Source organism: Eriocheir sinensis, chromosome 13, assembly GCF_024679095.1.
Source record: "Eriocheir sinensis breed Jianghai 21 chromosome 13, ASM2467909v1, whole genome shotgun sequence".
NCBI classification, from domain to species: Eukaryota; Metazoa; Arthropoda; class Malacostraca; order Decapoda; family Varunidae; genus Eriocheir; species Eriocheir sinensis.
In genome coordinates, this window is record NC_066521.1 from 17464263 (window position 1) to 17482337 (window position 18075).

General features: G+C 41.5%; 1 protein-coding gene across 9 annotated transcripts in view; it reads left to right on the forward strand.

Moving 5' to 3' along the window:
- Nucleotides 1-18075, forward strand: part of LOC126998111 (neurotrimin-like) — a 119061-nt gene that overhangs the window by 41546 nt on the left and 59440 nt on the right. For 8 of the 9 annotated variants that reach the window (XM_050859510.1, XM_050859512.1, XM_050859513.1 and 5 more), the window contains exon 3: nt 6965-6991. The exons of the other annotated variant lie outside the window; for it this stretch is intronic. The gene's annotated coding sequence lies outside the window, so the exon portion shown is untranslated. The remainder of the gene's footprint in view (nt 1-6964; nt 6992-18075) is intronic. 9 annotated transcript variants of the gene reach the window in all.

An 18075-nucleotide genomic window follows, 5' to 3' on the forward strand; every position in this document is an offset into this window, starting at 1 on the left:
CATTCTCTCTCACTCACTTACATACCCACTTATTCATTCATTTGTTCAGTCATTCACTCACTTTCTTACTCACTCACTCACTCACTCACTCACTCATTAATCAAATCGCCTAGCCACTAATATATTGAAAGGTACATATTAGAATTTCCTCAACAACAACATAACCCACCACACACACACACACACACACACACACACACACACACGATTCATTCTCACAATCATTCATAATCGGTCATCAATTAAACGTCTCTCACTAACACTCATTCATCAACTCAGCCTTTTCACTTATTGATTCAAGGCACACAGTTACCATTTCTCCGATAACAACAGGGCGCGCGCAAATACACGAACACACGGGTCCAAATTACCTTCACCTTTATTATCACAAAGTTATCCGACGTTAATCTGAGCCGAGAACTCCCCACTGATTGATTGATTTCTAACTCCGTAATAATTTCTTCAACAACACCAAGAAGACTCACACACACAAACATACAGCACTCACACACTCACAGACACACTAACACACTTTCACCAACACTGTAACCATTTCAGACATGCAGAAGAGACATACACTCTCACCTACACACAAGCAAACTCTCATGCACACACACATACATTCATTCTCTCACAAACACAAACACTCATAAGTTATCCTCACCATTATTCCGTATCGGTTATGAGGCTTTAATCAATGGGTCGGTGGTTTTGTGTGAGTCTCCCCTCCCACACAAGCGCTGACCTCCCTCCCCGACCTCGTTTTTCATGTCAAATTAATGTGTTCGGTCTTTGCTTATTGATTAACGTCCCTTGTTGTGGTTCATTAACGCTCATTTGCTTTCTGTTTTTTTTTTGTTTTCTTGTGTTCCAGGTCACTCGGTCCACGGTTCTGTTCCCTCCTGTGTCCCTCCTTCTCTCGTTGTGCAATTGCGTGTTTCCTGTTCGGTCTTTGCATATCGATCAAAGTCCCTTTTTGCTGTTCATTATCGCTCATTTGTTTGTGTTTTTGTTCTCCCTCGATTGTAGTCACTCGGTCCACGGTTCTCTTCCCTCCGTTCTCCTCCTTTCCTCATTTGCATTTGCGTGTCGGTTGAATTCTGAGAGCAGTGTCGGTTAGGTCGTCTGCATTGGTCTAGTTTAGTCTGGTTGTTTGTTTTTAAGTTTTCTTCTCTTCCAGTAACTCGGTCCACGGTTCTATTCCTTTATCTTTCCTCTTCTCATTTGCAGTTGCGTGTTGGTTGAATTCTGAGAGCACTTGGATAGGTCGTCTTCATTGGTCTAGTTTAGTCTGGTTCATGTTGGCTTGTCTATAAACTGTTTGCGGGACTGTTTTGCTTGTGCTGGGAATTTGGCTCTGGCCGGATTGTGTTATTCTGGTTTCGGCCAAATGGAGATATATTGGTTTTGAGCGGTTTGTTGGGCTATCTGGAAGCGTTTAGTTGCGTTGGTTTGTTGGAGAGGTAGAGCAGGATTGGGCTGGAGTACGCGCTTTCCTGGGCTTTTGTGTAGGATGAAGTAGGTAAGATTGTTTAGGCTGGGTAGGAATAGGGCTGGTTTGGTGTGGCCTAGACTCGTAATGTTAGGTAAAGTGTGGTCATGTTAGGTTTGGTTTAGTGAAGCTGAATTAGATTAGACTACATTAGGATTAGATTAGATTAGGAGTGGCTAGGTCAAGTTGGGTTAGATGGTTAGGTTACGTAAGAAGTATCATGTAGTCAACTTAGATTTAGAGAGAGAGAGAGAGAGAGAGAGAGAGAGAGAGAGAGAGAGAGAGAGAGAGAGAGAGAGAGAGAGAGAGAGAGAGAGAGAGAACAAAGAATAAAAGAAAAAGAAAAAGAGAAAGAAAGATAAAAGGAAAAAAGAAATCAGCTGAAGAAAAAATATTAGAATGCTTACTTAGGTTGAGTTAGGTTGTTAGGTTTGGTTAGTGTTCATGGTAGTATTTTTTTTTTTTTTTTTTTACAGCAGAGGAGTCAGTTCAAGGGCATAAAAAAAGGTAGCAAATGTGAAAAAAAGCCCGCTACTCATTGCTTCTTCATATTTTCTTTTTCTGTGCTTCCTCGGCCGTCTGCTTCACTCTCGTATCGGTCTCGTGTTTCGCCTCGGCGGGATCAAAGACAAGGCTTCGCTGACCTCATTATTCTTGACGCTTCGGGGCTTCATCTCACCTGTGTCGAGTTACCTGTATGCATTAATTATTTGACGTCACGCGGGCAATTATAGTTCGTGTTATGTCTTGCGTGTATGTGTGTGTGTGTGTGTGTGTGTGTGTGCTTATGAAGTTAGACAAAAGGTATATGCTAAGGACCTGCCAGCCAAACAGACACACAGACAGGAAGACTGACAGAAAGACGGACAGAAAGACAGACAGTAAGATAGAGAGACAGACAGACAGACAGACATACAAACACACTCAGAAAGACACAGACAAACACAGAAACAGATAGACAGACAGAAAGAAATACACACACACACACACACACACACACACACACACACACACACACACACACACACACACACACAAAGACAGACAGACATATGCAGACAGAAACAAACACAGACAGACAGACACACTAAGAGACAGAGACACAGACACAAGCGAAAAGGAAAACGAGAAACCGCTATAAAAGAGGAACGCAATCTACCACGCAAGGGAAAGAGCAAGAGACGGGAAGATTGACGGAAAAAAAAGAAGATAAATGCATTTTCAAATTTGAGAAACTTTGAGAAGAGGAAGAAGAAACTCAACCAGTGAAGCAGACAAGACCACGAGCGAGAGCGAGAGCGAGAGCGAGAGCGAGAGCGAGAGAGAGAGAGAGAGAGAGAGAGAGAGAGAGAGAGAGAGAGAGAGAGAGAGAGAGAAAGAAAGAAAGAAAACAATGTGTAAGAGAGAGAAAGAAAGAAAATGCGACAGAAAGAAAAATAACGAGAAAAAGAAAAAAAGGAGGAGAAAACAGAGAGAAATGACAGCCGCAAATGAAAAGAGAATAAAAGAAAACGGAGAAGGAAATAAAAGAAATAAATACAAATCAAAACGGGGACGAGGAAGCCATAAAAAAAAGAATATGAGAATGCGCAGAAACGAGAGAAAATCATCGCCAAAAACTCGCAGGCAAGAGTTTTTTCGGAAGATTATCAACAAAAGGCGAGAAAAAAAGAAAAAAAATACATGCAAGAATTACCTGAAGTAGTGTCTAGGGTATAAAAGGAGGAGGAAGATTTCGAGAGAGAGAGAGAGAGAGAGCACAGTAATGAGAACACGCAAGAAGATGTCTAGGAGGGGGAGGAGGAAGATGAGGAGGAGGAGGAAGAGGAAGAGGAGGAGACAATGCAGTACTTGGAAGGAAAAAGAAATGAGAATATAAAAAAAATGTGAAGAAAACAAAAAAAAATAAAAAAATAAAAAGTGAAAGAAGTAAAAAATGGAACAAAACTTAAGAATCTGAGATAGTGAGGAGGAGGAGGAGGAAGAGGAAGAAGAAGAAGAACCAGAACCAGAAGAAGAGGAGTGGGAGGAAGAAAATAGAGAGGAAAAGTCTTGAGCTGAAGAAAGAAAGAGAGAGCGAGAGGGGGGGAGAGAAAGAGAGGTGGAGGAGGAAAGAAAAGAGACAAGTGGAGGAAAAAATGTGATGAAGTAGGAGAGAGGAAAGTGAGAGGAAGAAAGAAGGATTTTGCCAGCAGGAAGAAAATCGTCCGGATATTTTTTTTTTCTCAAATCCATAAATTCTCTCACATTTCTCTAACTTTTTTCCAGTTTAAAATTAATTGCATTTTCATAAGGACGTGAAATTCGACTAAATGATTAAAAAATACTAGAGAGAGAGAGAGAGAGAGAGAGAGAGAGAGAGAGAGAGAGAGAGAGAGAGAGAGAGAGAGAGAGAGAGAGAGAGAGAGAGAGAGAAATGTCATAAATTAAAAGAAACATTGAACACGAGAGGGGGAAAATGTTTGGTGATACTACTGGAAACAAACACACACACACACACACACACACACACACACACACACACACACACACATACCCCCCCATCCCCCCAACCTCCCTTCCTCCCCCTTCCACCCCCCACACACACACAAACACACATATGCATATACTCTTTGCATACATAAAACGGATCTGGAGCGACTTATCAAAGGAAATTTCGTGTGCTTAATGTGCTCCACAGGGCTTATATTCATGGGCTGTGTTGCGAATCATGGGAGACCCGGATAGGTAGTTAATGGAAGTAATGGGAGAGATGGGAGGGCAAGGGTAATGGTGGCTAGGTAAGGAGAGAAGAGGAGGAAGGGAAGGGAAGGGAAGGGAAGGGAAGGAAAAGTTTTACAATGGAATGGAAACACAATGGAAGTAAAGGGGGAGATAGGAGGGGTAATGTTAATGGTGGCTAGGTAAGGAGAGAAGGAAGGGAGGGAGGTGAAGGGAAGGGAAGGGAAGGGAAGGTTTGACATTGGAATGGAAACACAATGGAAGTAATGGGAGAGATGGGAGGGTAAGGGTAATGGTAGCTAGGTAAGAAGAGAAGGAAGGGAGAGGGAAGGAAGGTGGAGAAAGGGATAGGGAAGGAAGGAAAGTGAAAAGGGAGTTACGCATTTGTCATGAGAGGAAGGGAAAGATGGGGAAGAAGGAAATAAGGGACGGAAGGTGGAGGAAGGGAAAGGAAAGGAAGGGCAGAAGTGAAGCAAGAAGAAAAAGAAAAAAATAAATTAAGAAGAGAAAGAAAAGGAAGAAAAGAGTAGGAGGGAGGTAGAGAGGAAGGGCAGTCGTGAAGCTTGAAGAAGAAAAAAAGAAATTAAGAAGAGAAAGAAAAGGAAGAAAAGAGTAGGAGGGAGGCAGAGAGGAAGGGCAGTCGTGAAGCTTGAAGAAGAAGAAAAGAAATTAAGAAGAGAAAGAAAAGGAAGAAAAGAGTAGGAGGGAGGCAGAAAGGAAGAGCAGGAGTGAGACAGGGAGGAAGAGGAGGAAGGGATATTAAGGTCATGGGGAACTAAGGGACATGGGACGCAAGGGCAGGAGTATCGGTGGCCATGAGAGGGAACGGCCGTGTATGGGACTAATGGTCTGGCCGCTGTGCCCGCAATGATCCGCCTTTCTCTCCTGATCCGCTAATGGAAGTCTGTGTGTTTGGCGGGCCTCAGACTCCTCCATTACCTCCGCCTCTCCACTCCTCCTCCTCGTCCTCCTCCTCCTCCTCGTCGTCGTCGTCTTCTTCCTCCTCCTCGTCGTCGTCCTTCTCTCTCGCCTCCTCGTCGTCGTCTTCCTCCTCCTCCATCTCTTTGCTGTCCCTTACCTTCCTTCTTCTGCTCCACATACTCCTCCTCCTCCTCCTCCTCCTTCTCCTCCATTTTCCTCCCTTTTTCCCTCCCACTCCTCTTCTTCTTGCTCCATTTCTTCCTCCTCCTCCTCTTCGTCTTTTTCTCCATTTCGCTTTCCTCTTTTTTGTCTATTCCTATTTCCATCATATTTTCCTCTCCTTTCTCTATATTCGTCTTTTATTATCTTTATTTCTCCATTCTCTTGTGCCTCTCCTTTTGTTACCTCTTCCGTTTTTCGCTTCTCCTTCTCTTCCCTCTTTCTCCTCCTCCTTCTCCTCCTCCTCCTCCTCCTTCTTCAGCGTGTATTTGGTTAGGATCTTGCCTTTCTTTCACCCTTCATTACCTTCGTTATCTCTCTCTCTCTCTCTCTCTCTCTCTCTCTCTCTCTCTCTCTCTCTCTCGCTCTCGCTCTCGCTCTCTTCCCTCTTTCTCTCATTCTTCGGCATTTCAAACTTTCCTCCTCCACTTCTCAATATGTAGTTTTCCTCCTTGATTTTTTCCCTCCGTTTCCTCCATTCTTCCTCCTTGTCCTGCTTTTCCTCGATTGCCTCCTGAAGCGGCTTTTTGAGTGTTGCCTGAATCGAAGTGCCTTTTTTTTTCCTCCTCCTCCTCCTCCTCTTCCTCCTCCTCTTCCTCTTCCTCCTCCTCTCTCTCTTCTTCCCCATTACTAAAATTGGAAGAAGCCCTCCGGAAATATTAAGGAAAGCGTTTGTGATTTTGAAGTTTGTATTTTTATGGATTGCTGATGTTGTTTCCATATTTTTTCTTGTTTTTTTCTTCTCATTTTATTTCTTATTTTCTTATCTTACTTTTTTACTGTATTTTATTTATGTTGTGTCTGTTTTTTGTTTGTTTGTTTTATGTGTTTTCTTATTTTCTTCTTGTCTTTTGCTTCAATCTTGTTATTTGTTTTATTTTCTTACTCTCTTATTCTCTCATCTGATTCCTGTCTTCTTATTTTGATTGTTTTCTTTTTATCTTGTTTTCTTATCTTCTTGTCTTTTTCTTCTTTCATTTTTTAATATGTTTTCTTCTATTGTTATCCTTTTTATCTTGTTTTACTCCTGTCTTCTCATTTTGTTGTTCTGTTTTATTTATCTTGCGTTTTCTTTGTCTTTTTTTCTTCTTATCTTATGTGTTTTCTTTCTTCCAATTTTATCCTTATATTCTTATCCTCTTATCTTCATCATTTATTTATTTTCTTGAAGCATTTTGACAATACTTTTTTTAACTCGACATTTTCTTGAAGCATTTTGACAATACTTTTTTTAACTCGACATTTTCTTGAAGCATACTGACAATACTTTTTTTAACTCGACATTTTCTTGAAGCATTCTGACAATACTTTTTTTAACTCGACATTTTCTTGAAGCATACTGACAATACTTTTTTTAACTCGACATTTTCTTGAAGCATACTGACAATACTTTTTTTAACTCGACATTTTCTTGAAGCATTCTGACAATACTTTTTTTAACTCGACATTTTCTTGAAGCATTTTGACAATACTTTTTTTAACTCGACATTTTCTTGAAGCATTTTGACAATACTTTTTTTAACTCGACATTTTCTTGAAGCAATCTGACAATACTTTTTTTTTAACTCGACTAAGCACAGCATCTTACGGTATTCTCCTCTTTCCTTTCAGAGCAAACAAGAGTAAACAACGAGACAGGTAAATATAATAAATCTTTTCTTCTCTCACTTTCATGCAATATTTTTCTTTTCGTGTATTTCTCTTCTTCCGTCCTCTTCTCTTTTCAGTTTTTCTTCCTTCTTCGCTTCAATTTTAATTCACCTGAACGCAGCATGGCAAAGTATTTCCCTATTTCCTTTCTGAATATTCGTACAAGAAAACGGGTAGATATAGTTTACCTTCGTTTTTCTCATAATTTTGTGCAGTGTTTTCTTTTTCGTATATTCCTCGTTTTTCAATCTTCTTTCTTCTTATCTTCGTCTCCATCTCCTTTGTTTTTTATCGTACTTTATCTCCTTCTTTTGTTCTTCTCTTCTCAATCTGTATCTTTCTTCGTCTCCCTTCATCTCCATTAGTATTTTTTTCTTAATCTCTTTCTCTCTTCTCTTTCTTCTCCTATTCACACTCTTTCATCGGCTGTCTCCTTTTTTTTTCTCTTAAACTCCCTTTCCCTCTCTTCTCATCCTTCTTCTTCTCTCAATCTTTCTTCGTTCTTCGTTTCAATCTTCCTTTCATTTATATACTTCTCTGTCTCCATTATTTCGTCCCTTAATCTTTGTCTGTTTTCCTCCTTCTCCTTTTCTCGGTATTTATCCATTCTTCGTTTCAAATTTTCTTTTTTAATTCATACACTTTTGGCTCCGTGTGTGTATTCTTCCTGCTAATGCTGATGCTGCCGCTCCACTTCTCAGCCTCTCTGGACTCGCCCTCCCTCCCTCCCTCCCTCCCTCCTCTCAATCCTCTCACGGTTCAGAAAGCAAACAAAACAGACACAGCAAGAAGAAGAATTTAACGTACCATTTCCCTCGCGGCGCATCCAGGTCACTGCACTGCAAACACGGTATTTACTTATTTATATTACGTACGGCGCGCGGATTATCATTTTTGTGGGAGCTCATTTATTTATTTGCGCTTCCTTCCTCTCTCGCACACTGACTCACTCGACTCTCGTGTAATATAAATACGGGGAGGATTAACATGAGATTCAGCTTCCTCTCTTTTTTGACGATGCGGGATTAGTCTGAATTAAGGGACGAGACGAGGAAGATAGTTTTATTAGTTTTATTTTAGCGTGATCGATTGATGGAGTGTAATGTTGCCGGAACCGAAGAGAGAGAGAAAGAGAGGGAGACATGGAATGGAAGAGGAGGAAGAAGCTGCAGTTCAAGGTTAGCGCGCTCGACTGACAGTGTAGTGTTACTGACGCCGAAGAGGGGGAGAGAGGGAATAGGAAAGGATGAGGATGAAGAAGTTGATGTTTTAGGTTAGGTTAGGTTAGGTTAGGTTAGGTTAGTGTTGCTGAGGCCGAAGGGAAAGAGAGAGGGACTAGGAAAGGATGAGGAGGAGGAGGAGGATGCTGAAGTGTAAGAAGGTAAAGGATGCGTGAGATGACTCTGCTGTGTGTCCTAACGAGATTTTAATGTGTAGCTGGATAGTGTGCTTATAACAACCTCTTCGCAGCCAGTGTGTGTGTGTGTGTGTGTGTGTGTGTGTGTGTGTGTGTGTGTGTGTGTGTGTGTGTGTGTGTGTGTGTGTGTGTGTGTGTGTGTTCTACTTTTTTTGTGTGTGTGTTTCGTGTTAATGTGTTATGCCTCTTTGTTTTGTATTGTGTGTTGTTTTGTTTCATTATTTACTGTTTCTTTTACTTCTTTTCTCGTTTTGTTCTTATTTATGTTTCGTTCTTTCCTCCTCCTCCTCCGCCTCCTCCTTCTCTTATATTTTCCCCTTTTTAATTTCGTTTTCGCCTCCTGTATTTACTCGTATTTATTATGGTGCACTATTATCGTTCTTCTTTTTTAACTTTTTCCTACTAGATTGCTTTTATTTCTTTTCCTGTTACCTTCAAGTTCAGTTCCCGGTAATAGTTCACGTCTTGATTGGGTCTTATAATATTTCAGTTTTATTTCTTTTCTGCTCGCTATTCTGTTTTATCCAATTCCTTTATTTTTCACCTTCTTCTTTTTTAACTCTTTACTACTAGATTGCTCTTATTTCTTTTCCTATTCCCTTCAAGCTCAGTTCCCGGTAATAGGTCAAGTCTTTATTTGGTCTTATAATGTTCCAGTTTTTCTTTTCTGCTAACTGTTCTGCTTTATCCAATTCCTTTTTTTGTTTACACCAAGTTCTGTGAGGGTCTGATTCTCTCGCGTCTGTTTCTTGCTCTTGCAGTGATCCAGTTTTCCTCTTCTGCTTCCTAATCTCCCGTCATGTTCAATTCCTTTATTCTACCACTGGGTTATCCAAAGCTCAAATTCTCTCCCTGCATCCCGTTGTGTTGTATCCTTGCTTCTCTTTTCTTCATTAGATTTGGCGGAGGAGAGATGAAAGTTTGTGCTCTTGATAATTTCAAGGGAACATCGCCTTCTGTGTCCTCGTTCTCGTAACTTTGCAGGTGATTCGTTTAGCGTTAGGAATTAGAGACGCGTCCTTCCCTTACTGATGGAATATATATCTAATAAAAAAAAGAGGAAAGTTAGCAGAAGGGGCGTATGCTCGTTGTATGCCAAGTCTGTATAAATAAAAAAAAAAAAAAATGTCATAATAAGCGAGTCTAATGTTAGGTTGTCATAAGAGATGCATCCTTGACTTGATAATGGAATATATAGTTACTGAAAGAAGGAAGGGTGTATGTTCGTTTATAAATAAGGGTTGTAAAAATATTAAAAAAAAATATATATACATATAAGTCGCAATAAGTGAGTGTGTGTAGGAGATAGTAAGAACAGGAATATTATATTTATTCCCAAGTACAAAAAAAGGACACAAAGGTCATGGGAGTGTGTTTTAAAAGATAATCATCAGAACAAAAAATAGGTCATCATATTATATTTATCTCCAAGGAACATAAAATACAAAAAGAAAACGCAAAAGTCATAACTGGGTGTGTTTTAGGAAAGGTATGATAACAAGAACAGGTCATCAAGTTATATAGCCTATATTCCCAAATGACAAAAGCTGGGTCGGGTCTGTTTGTTTTCATTTTTCCATTGTTTATTTTCCATTTTTCACGTTGTCTTTGCCCCCGTGTTGATTATTACACGTAGGCAGGTTACTCAAAAGCGTGTAATGAAATTCTCGCTCCCTCCCTAAACTATTTTTCTAGCGTGCCTGCAACTCTTTCCATCGCCCGTGCATCGTTTGTCATCGTACATCCAACCCAATTATCGTGCATTCCGCGGAGCCTGTGTGTGTGTGTGTGTGTGTGTGTGTGTGTGTGTGTGTGTGTGTGTGTGTGTGTGTGTGTGTGTGTGTGTGTGTGTGTGCTTGCGTGGCTGCGTTTGTGCTTCCTCCGTTTTCCGTTTTTTATGTGAATTTCTTTTTCATGTTTGTTCGTGTGTTTACGTTGCTGCGGAAGTGAAAGGCATGGCAGAACAAAAAATTAGAAGCGCACTTTACACACGACAGAGGAGGTCTTTTGTGTGTGTGTGTGTGTGTGTGTGTGTGTGTGTGTGTGTGTGTGTGTGTGTGTGTGTGTGTGTGTGTGTGTGTGTGTGTGTGTGTGTGTGTGTGTGTGTGTGTATCGAATTGTATGTTTTATTGTTTGCTTGTGGAAATTTTGTTGCGAAAGTGAAATGCGAAATACAAAATCCTAAGAGTTATATAAAAATGACGGAAAGCCTTGATCCGTCTGTCCGTGAGGTAATTGACAGAAGAGTTTGAAATACTCGTGTACTTTGTCTCTGTAAACTGTAAACTGCACAACCACAGGGAGACAAAACATTACATATTTTTTTTAGGATGTTGAAAGTGGATATTTTTTTACCTGTGTACGGTGTGAAAAAAACGTAAACAGCAACAGGAAACTAGCAAACTGACACACGCCGCTTTAATGCTCCTTTGTCTCGCTCGTGAGGTATCGAAGCATATACATAACAGCCACGAAATAAACACCACCACCGCCACCACCAACAACAACAACAACAACAACAACAACAAAAACACCACCAACAACAATTATAATTCTCCATCTGATACAAAGCCATATAGTTTTATGGCATTCACAAACAGAGCATTTATTTTTTTCCGTGTGTGTGTGTATGTGTGTGTGTGTGTGTGTGTGTGTGTGTGTGTGTGTGTGTGTGTGTGTGTGCATTGTTTCGTCCGTGAGATATATGTATACGTACACACACACACACACACACACACACACACACACACGCACACACACACACACGCACACACACACACACACACACACACACACAACACAACACAACACAGCATCAACTTTCCCAATCGCAGTTCTGTTCGTCTCTCGGGTTTCCTTTTTCGCCGCGGCCCGTAACGAAGAGACGGAGAGCACCCCCTTAAGTCTAGCCCGGCCTTGAGGAAACGGATATCGAGCTCTCTTTCGTCGGTCTGTAAATCGTTGTGCCCCTGAAACTGCGCGCCTGACTCACGGAAACTTCTGCAAATTGACACGGAATACTTTAATGCGGCGTTGTGTTCGCTTTGTTTTGCTTCCTGGAGAGACGCAGAAACACAGGCATGGAGCTACACAAAACACATAACAACAAGTGTGATAACGTTTGTTTTTATGCGATTTTTATCCGATGCGAGCCAACACAGATTTAAGGTTTTGTGTATTTCCGATTCGGCCATGATGAGGAAACAAACGCAAGCCGTACAACGCGAAACAAAAGAGTATTATAACATTTTTTTTTATGATGCGAACCAACACAATTTTATGAATCCTGTGATGCATTATTTTCTTTACGGTTCAGGAGGTAATGAAGAAACAATGAAATACAAACACAAGCAGACCAACGCAAAACAAACAGCTATAATATTTTTTTCTGTATAATACAAATCAACACAATTTTATGAGTCCTGTGATGCATTATTTTCTTTACGGTTCAGGACGTAATGAAGAAACAATGAAATGCAAACACAAGCAGACCAACGCAAAACAAACAACTATAATATTTCTTTTTATCTCCCACGAACCTGTGTCCTGTGTATGTAATTTTTCCTTTACGATTAAGAACATAATGAACAAAAATAAACAAACAGAAGCGGACCAACACAAAACAAACATCTATAATATTTCCCTCTATATAATACGAACTAACACAATTTTAGGAGTCCTGTGTATGTAATTTTTCCTTTACGATTAAGAGCGTAATGAACAAAAACAAACACAAACACAAGCAGGCCAACGCAAATCAAACGTCTATAATATTTTTTTCGACATAATACGAACCAACACAATTTTATGAGTCCTGTGAATGTATTATTTCCTTTCCGGTTGAGAACGTAATAAACAAACACAAAAACAAATATTCACAAAAACGCAAAACAAACAACTATAATATTTTTTATCTCATACTAACCAACACAAAATTTAAACGCCCATTGCATATCCTTTTCGTCCAAGAACGTAATGAACAAACACAGAGAAACACACGCACACACAAGCAGACCAACAAAGAACGATGAACAACAACGCTAATAACTCGTTTTGTCTCGTACGAACCAACACAATTCCAAACATCCTCCGTATTTCCTTCTCCTGCAAGGGACATACAGACGAAACACACAGAAACACACATGAAGACCAACACAGAAAAATGAACAACAAAGCTAATAACTCGTTTTATCTCATGCGAACCAACACAATTCCAAAGATCCTCCGTATTTCCTTTTCCTGGGAGGGACATACAGAAGAAACACACACAAACACATAAGAAGACCAACACAGAACGCGGAAAACCGTCACTAATAACTCTTTTTATCTCACAGGAACCAACTCAGCCACCCAGTTTTTAGCGTCCCCTGTATTTCCTTTTCGGCGAGGGACGTAACGAAGACACACACAGCCCGTAAGTCTGCCCACCCGCCGGACATTTCCCTGACGTAGAAACCAGGGGAGGCTCAGGAAAACAGCCGCGCTCCTGAAGGAAGACTTGAGCTGACGGTTAGGTCTTCCTGAAAAATCTTTACTGTGCTGAGTGTAGAGCGAACGAGGACGAGAGAGAAAAGAAGGAGGAGGAGGAGGAGGGATGGAGGTGCAGGAGAAGGAGGGGGCAGGACTAGAATGGCGGAGAAAGGGAAGAAAAATAAAGAAAAAAAGAAAGTGGACCAGAAGGAGGAGAAAGACGACCATCAGAGTGTAAAAAAGAGAAGGGAAAGGAGCGCCATGAGGATAAGAACATAGAAAAAGATAGAAAAATAGGAGGAAGAGGAAGAGGAAGAGGAGGGTTAATAGAACGAGGAAAAGGAAGATGGAGGAGAGGAAGGGGAAGGACGGGAGAAAGAGAGGCAGATGGAAGGAGAGGATTACGAGTAAGAGAAAGAGAAAGAAAATGAGAAAGAGAAGCCGAGGGAGGTTTGTTCGGCTGAGGAATCTATTTTTCCTCCTCCCTGGGTGGACTAATTCCCGTCCATGCCGCGACATACCGACGGACAGGAAGGGACAGGGAGAGAGAGAAATAACCTCGTGAATGATGTTAAGATGTCAGGAAAAGAGAGACAGATAAGACAGACAGACAGACAGGAGGCAGACAGATAGATAGATAAATAGATCGATAGATATTTTCATGACCACAAGGAAGGATAGGAAAGGTCAGAGAGAGAAAGAAATAACCGCGGGGAATGATGTTAAGATATCAGAAAATGAGACAGTTGAGACACAGACAGACAGACAGGAAGGAAGGAAGGACAGGAAGGGTCAGATAGACAAAGAATTAACCGTGTGGAATGATGTTAAGATGCCAGAAAAAGAGAGAGACAGATAAGACAGAGACAGACAGAAAGACAGGCAGGCAGGCAGTCAGACCATTACCGACAGACAGGAAGGGTCAAGGAGAGATAGAAATAACCGCGTAGAATGATGTTAAAAAGAAAGAGAAAGAGAAACAAAGACAGACAGACAGACAGGAAACGCAGACAGGCACGGAGACAGACGGTCGTTATGAGAAAAAGAGAAGTAGAAAAGTGACACAGACAGAGACAGACAGTATAAGCAGACAGACGTACAGATAGACAGGCAGACAGACAGGTATTGAATCAGGCATGCATTTAGACAGACATATAGACGAAAATAAACAAACATACAGAGAGAGAGAGAGAGAGAGTATTAACTTCAAACAAAGGAGAGGGATACTGACTCTAATGAGATGAACTTTATTTGCTGTCATGAAAACCATCGAGGGAGAGAAAGGTGAAGGCTAATAATATTCAGGCGATGATGGTGATGATGGTGGTGATGGTGATGAGCATGGTGGTGAAGAGGAAGCGCAAGAGTGGGATGTAATAATCTTGATAATTAAGGGAATTGGACAGGAGTGCATAATTGGTCTCCAGCGTCGGATGGGAAAGTGATAACACAGGAAATTGATGGCTGGGGCGAGTGAGAGATTTTTATATATTCTTGAAGATTTTTTTTTGTGTGTGTGTGCGTTCGTGTGTATGTGTGTGTGGGGGGCGTCTCTCGAGTGGTTCTGTCTTTCACATTATTTTTTTCTTTCTCTGTCTTTCTGCATTTCAATTTTCGTTCAGTTCTCTCAACCAGACATGCAGCTTTCCTCCTTCCCTCCCTCCCTCCCTTCCCTCCCTTCCTCCCTTCCTCCCCTGCCTTACTTTACTTCCTCTCCGCCCTTCCGTCTTTCCCCTTTTTCTTCCCTCCCTCCCTTCTTCCTTCGTTTCTTTACTCCTTTCCTTTTTCAGTCCTTCTTCCATTTGCTCCTTCCTTTCTTTTATTTTTCCTTTCCATCTTTCCTTTCCTCTTTCCTTGTCTTCCCATTTTCTTCCTTCCCTCCTTCCATCTTTTCGTCCTCCCTTTCCTCTTTCCCTACATCACCGATTATTCCTTCCTTCCTTCCTTTCTTCCCTCCTTTTTTTCTTCCTTCCTTCCTTCCTTCCCTTTCTTTGCCTCCACCCTTCCTTCCTCCTTTCCTTCACCCACTCTCCTTCCTCTCTTCTATACCTTCCTACTTCCCTCCTTCCTTCCTTCTTCTCCCCTTCTTTCCATCCTTCTTCCTCCCTTCCCTCCCTCCTTCCTTCCTTCCTTCATTCATTCCTCCCCTCCTTCCTTCCTTCCCTCCTTCCTTCTCTCCTTCCTTCCTCCTTTGCCTTCATCCGGCCGCATTTTCCTCCTCAGAGAGTCGGCTCAGTTCTCTTGGCAGATCGACCTGCATACCACGCTTGGCCCGACCCATTGGAGGAGGAGGAGGAGGAGGAGGAGGAGGAGGAGGAGGAGGAGGAGGGATCGACAGAGACCTAAGGTGACATACCCAAGGAGGAAGAAGACGGGAAAAGGAGAGGAGGAAGAGGAGAAAGAGGATGAGGTAAAGTAGAAGGAGGAGAAGGAGGAGGAGAAGAAGAAGGAGGAGAAGAAGGAGGAGGAGGACTGAGAGATCGAGGAAGTGTCTGAAAAAAAAAATAAAGAGGATGAGGAAGTGTGAAAAAGAGGAAAAAGAAAAGGAAGAAGAAGAAGAAGAAGAAGAAGAAGAAGAAGAAGAAGAAGAAGAAGAAGAAGAAAAAGAAGAAGAAAAGGAAGAAAAAGAAGAAGAAGAAGAAAAGAAATACAACGTTAGGAAGACAAATAAAAGAAAAGAAATTGAAACGACATACACGAAAAGTTTTACGTAAATAAGAAAAGAGAAATGCAAGACGATTTAGAAGACAGAGGAGGATGAGAAAGAGTAGGAAGAGGAGGAGGAGGAGGAGGAGGAGGAATACCCAGAATGCCTCGCCCTAATCAGACCTTCACTATCTTCGTGGACAAATTTTCGGCATTTCCTAAAGAATGACCTCCAAATATCTCTCCTCCTTTTCCTCCCTTCCCTCTTTATCTCCTCCTCTCCCTGCTTCCCTTCTCTTCTCTCCCTCTGCTTCCCTTCTCTCCCTCTGCTTCCCTTCTCTTCTCTCCCTCTGCTTCCCTTCTCTTCTCTCCCTCGTTATCTCTTTCTCTCCTTCCTTCTTTCCTTCCTTTCATTCCCTACTCTCACTATTTATTTCCTCCCCCTCCCTCCTTCCCTCATTCCTTCCATTCATTCTCTCCCTTTTTATCTCCTTCCCTCCCTCCTCCCTTCCCTCCATTGCATCCTTTCCTAGTTGCCCTTCCTCCCTCTCAGTCGTTTCTTCCTTCCCTCTCGTATCTCCTTTCCCTTCTCCCTTCTTTCCTTTCCCTCCTCTTCTTCCTCTATTTATTTCTGTTCCTTCCTTCCTCTTTCCTTCTTACTCCTCTTCCTCCCTTCGTTTAACCCTTTCATAGTCTTTCATTTTTTCCTGCCTTCCTTCTTTCCTCTTTACCTCCGTCCCTTTGTCCCTTCCTCCTTCCCTCCCTCCCTCCTTTCCTCCTCCTCTTCCGCAGTCTCCTTTTTTCCTCTTCGTCGAAAACTCCAAATCTTTTTCCTCCATCTCTTCCTCCATTTTCCTCTCCTTACATCTCTTTCTCTCTCTGTCTCATCGTTCATCTTTCCCTCCTCCTCCTCCTCCTCCCTTTCTCTTCCTCTTCTCTCTCTCTTCTTTTTTGTTCCTGGGTGTCCGTCTGTCTTCTTCTCTTTAATTTTTCTTTTTCTCTTCCCTGGAGTTTATTTTGGACCTGAAATTAAGAAGAGAAATATTGAGACTGGTTGTATTTTCTTGTGTGTGTGTGTGTGTGTGTGTGTGTGTGTGTGTGTGTGTGCGTGTGCGTGTGTGTATGTGCGTTTATTGTTTCATTTCATACAATTTCTCGAAGCTGTTAAAGGGACAACACGCACACAGGGACATAGCTTTCCACTCCTCCACTCAGCCAGCCTCCTCCACCTTCTCCACCTCCTCCTCTTCCTCCTCTTCCTCCTCCTCCTCTTCTGTAATCCCTCTCTCCCAATCGGATCTGTTGAATGTTGTATCGCGTTCTCTTTTCCTTCTTTCGCAAACTGACTTTCTCGCTCTTCCTCCACCTCCTCCTCCTCCTCCTCTTCCTCTTCCTCTTCCTACCTTTCTTTGTTTCGTACTTTTTCTCCGTTCTTCCTTTTTTTTTGTTACTGATTTCTCTCTCTCTCTCTCTCTCTCTCTCTCTCTCTCTCTCTCTCTCTCTCTCTCTCTCTCTCTCTCTCTCTCTCTCTCTCTCTCTCTCTCTATCTTTATATCTCTATTTGTCTGTTATCGTTTTATTCCTTTCTTGATGGTTCTTTCCTCTTCTCCTTCTTCTTTCCTTCTTCTCCTTCTTTTTTCGTCTTCCTCTTCTTCTCACGTCGTCTCACCCTCTCCTTATCTTTCGCATTTTTCATTAGTTCTTTCTGTTCCTTCTTTTGTTCCCGTCTTCTTCTTTTCCCGTCCATTAACTCCTCGTCTCCTTTTTTCTTCTATGTAACATTTTTGGAGGACTTTTTCCAGCGTGACTTTGCAGCGATACCCTCCTCCTCCTCTTCTCCTTCCTCCTCCTCCTCCTCACCCTCTTTCTCATTATATTCATCAATACGTTCACTGTTTTTATGTATGTCGTTAGGTAAGTGAATTGTGTATTTCTTAGGCAAATTTACACTTCCTTTATCTTCATTTATCTTGTTTTCTCGTTATTTATCACTACTACTACTACTACTACTACTACTACTACTACTACTACTATTGCTACTACTACTACTACTACTACTACTATTGCTACTACTACTACTTCCATTACCAATACATTTCTTGTCTCATTTCTCTCTATCTTCATTATCCTATTCTTCTATTGCTGCCGCTTCTCCTAATCCTCTTTCTTCTCCTCCTCGTAATTCTCTTTTTACCTTCTTCATTCGCTTCTTACTGCCCTTACTTCTATCTTCATCTCCTCCTTTCTTTGTCATTCCTCTCATAAGTTTTGCCTTCCTATGTTTTCTGTTTTCTTTCATTTCTTCTGTTTTTTCCATTTTCCTCTGCCTGTCTCCTTTATCTTCATCTTCCCTCTCCTTCTCCTCCTCCTCTTCCTACTTTTCTCTTTCTTGTCACTTTTTTCCTTCTTCTCCTCATTCTCCTGCTTCTCCTCATTCTCCTGCTTCTCCTCCTCCATCTCGTCTTTTTACTCTCTCTCTTTCTCTCCTCCTCTTGTTCTTGGTCTTTGTCCATTTTTCTTTTTTAATTCACTATTTTTT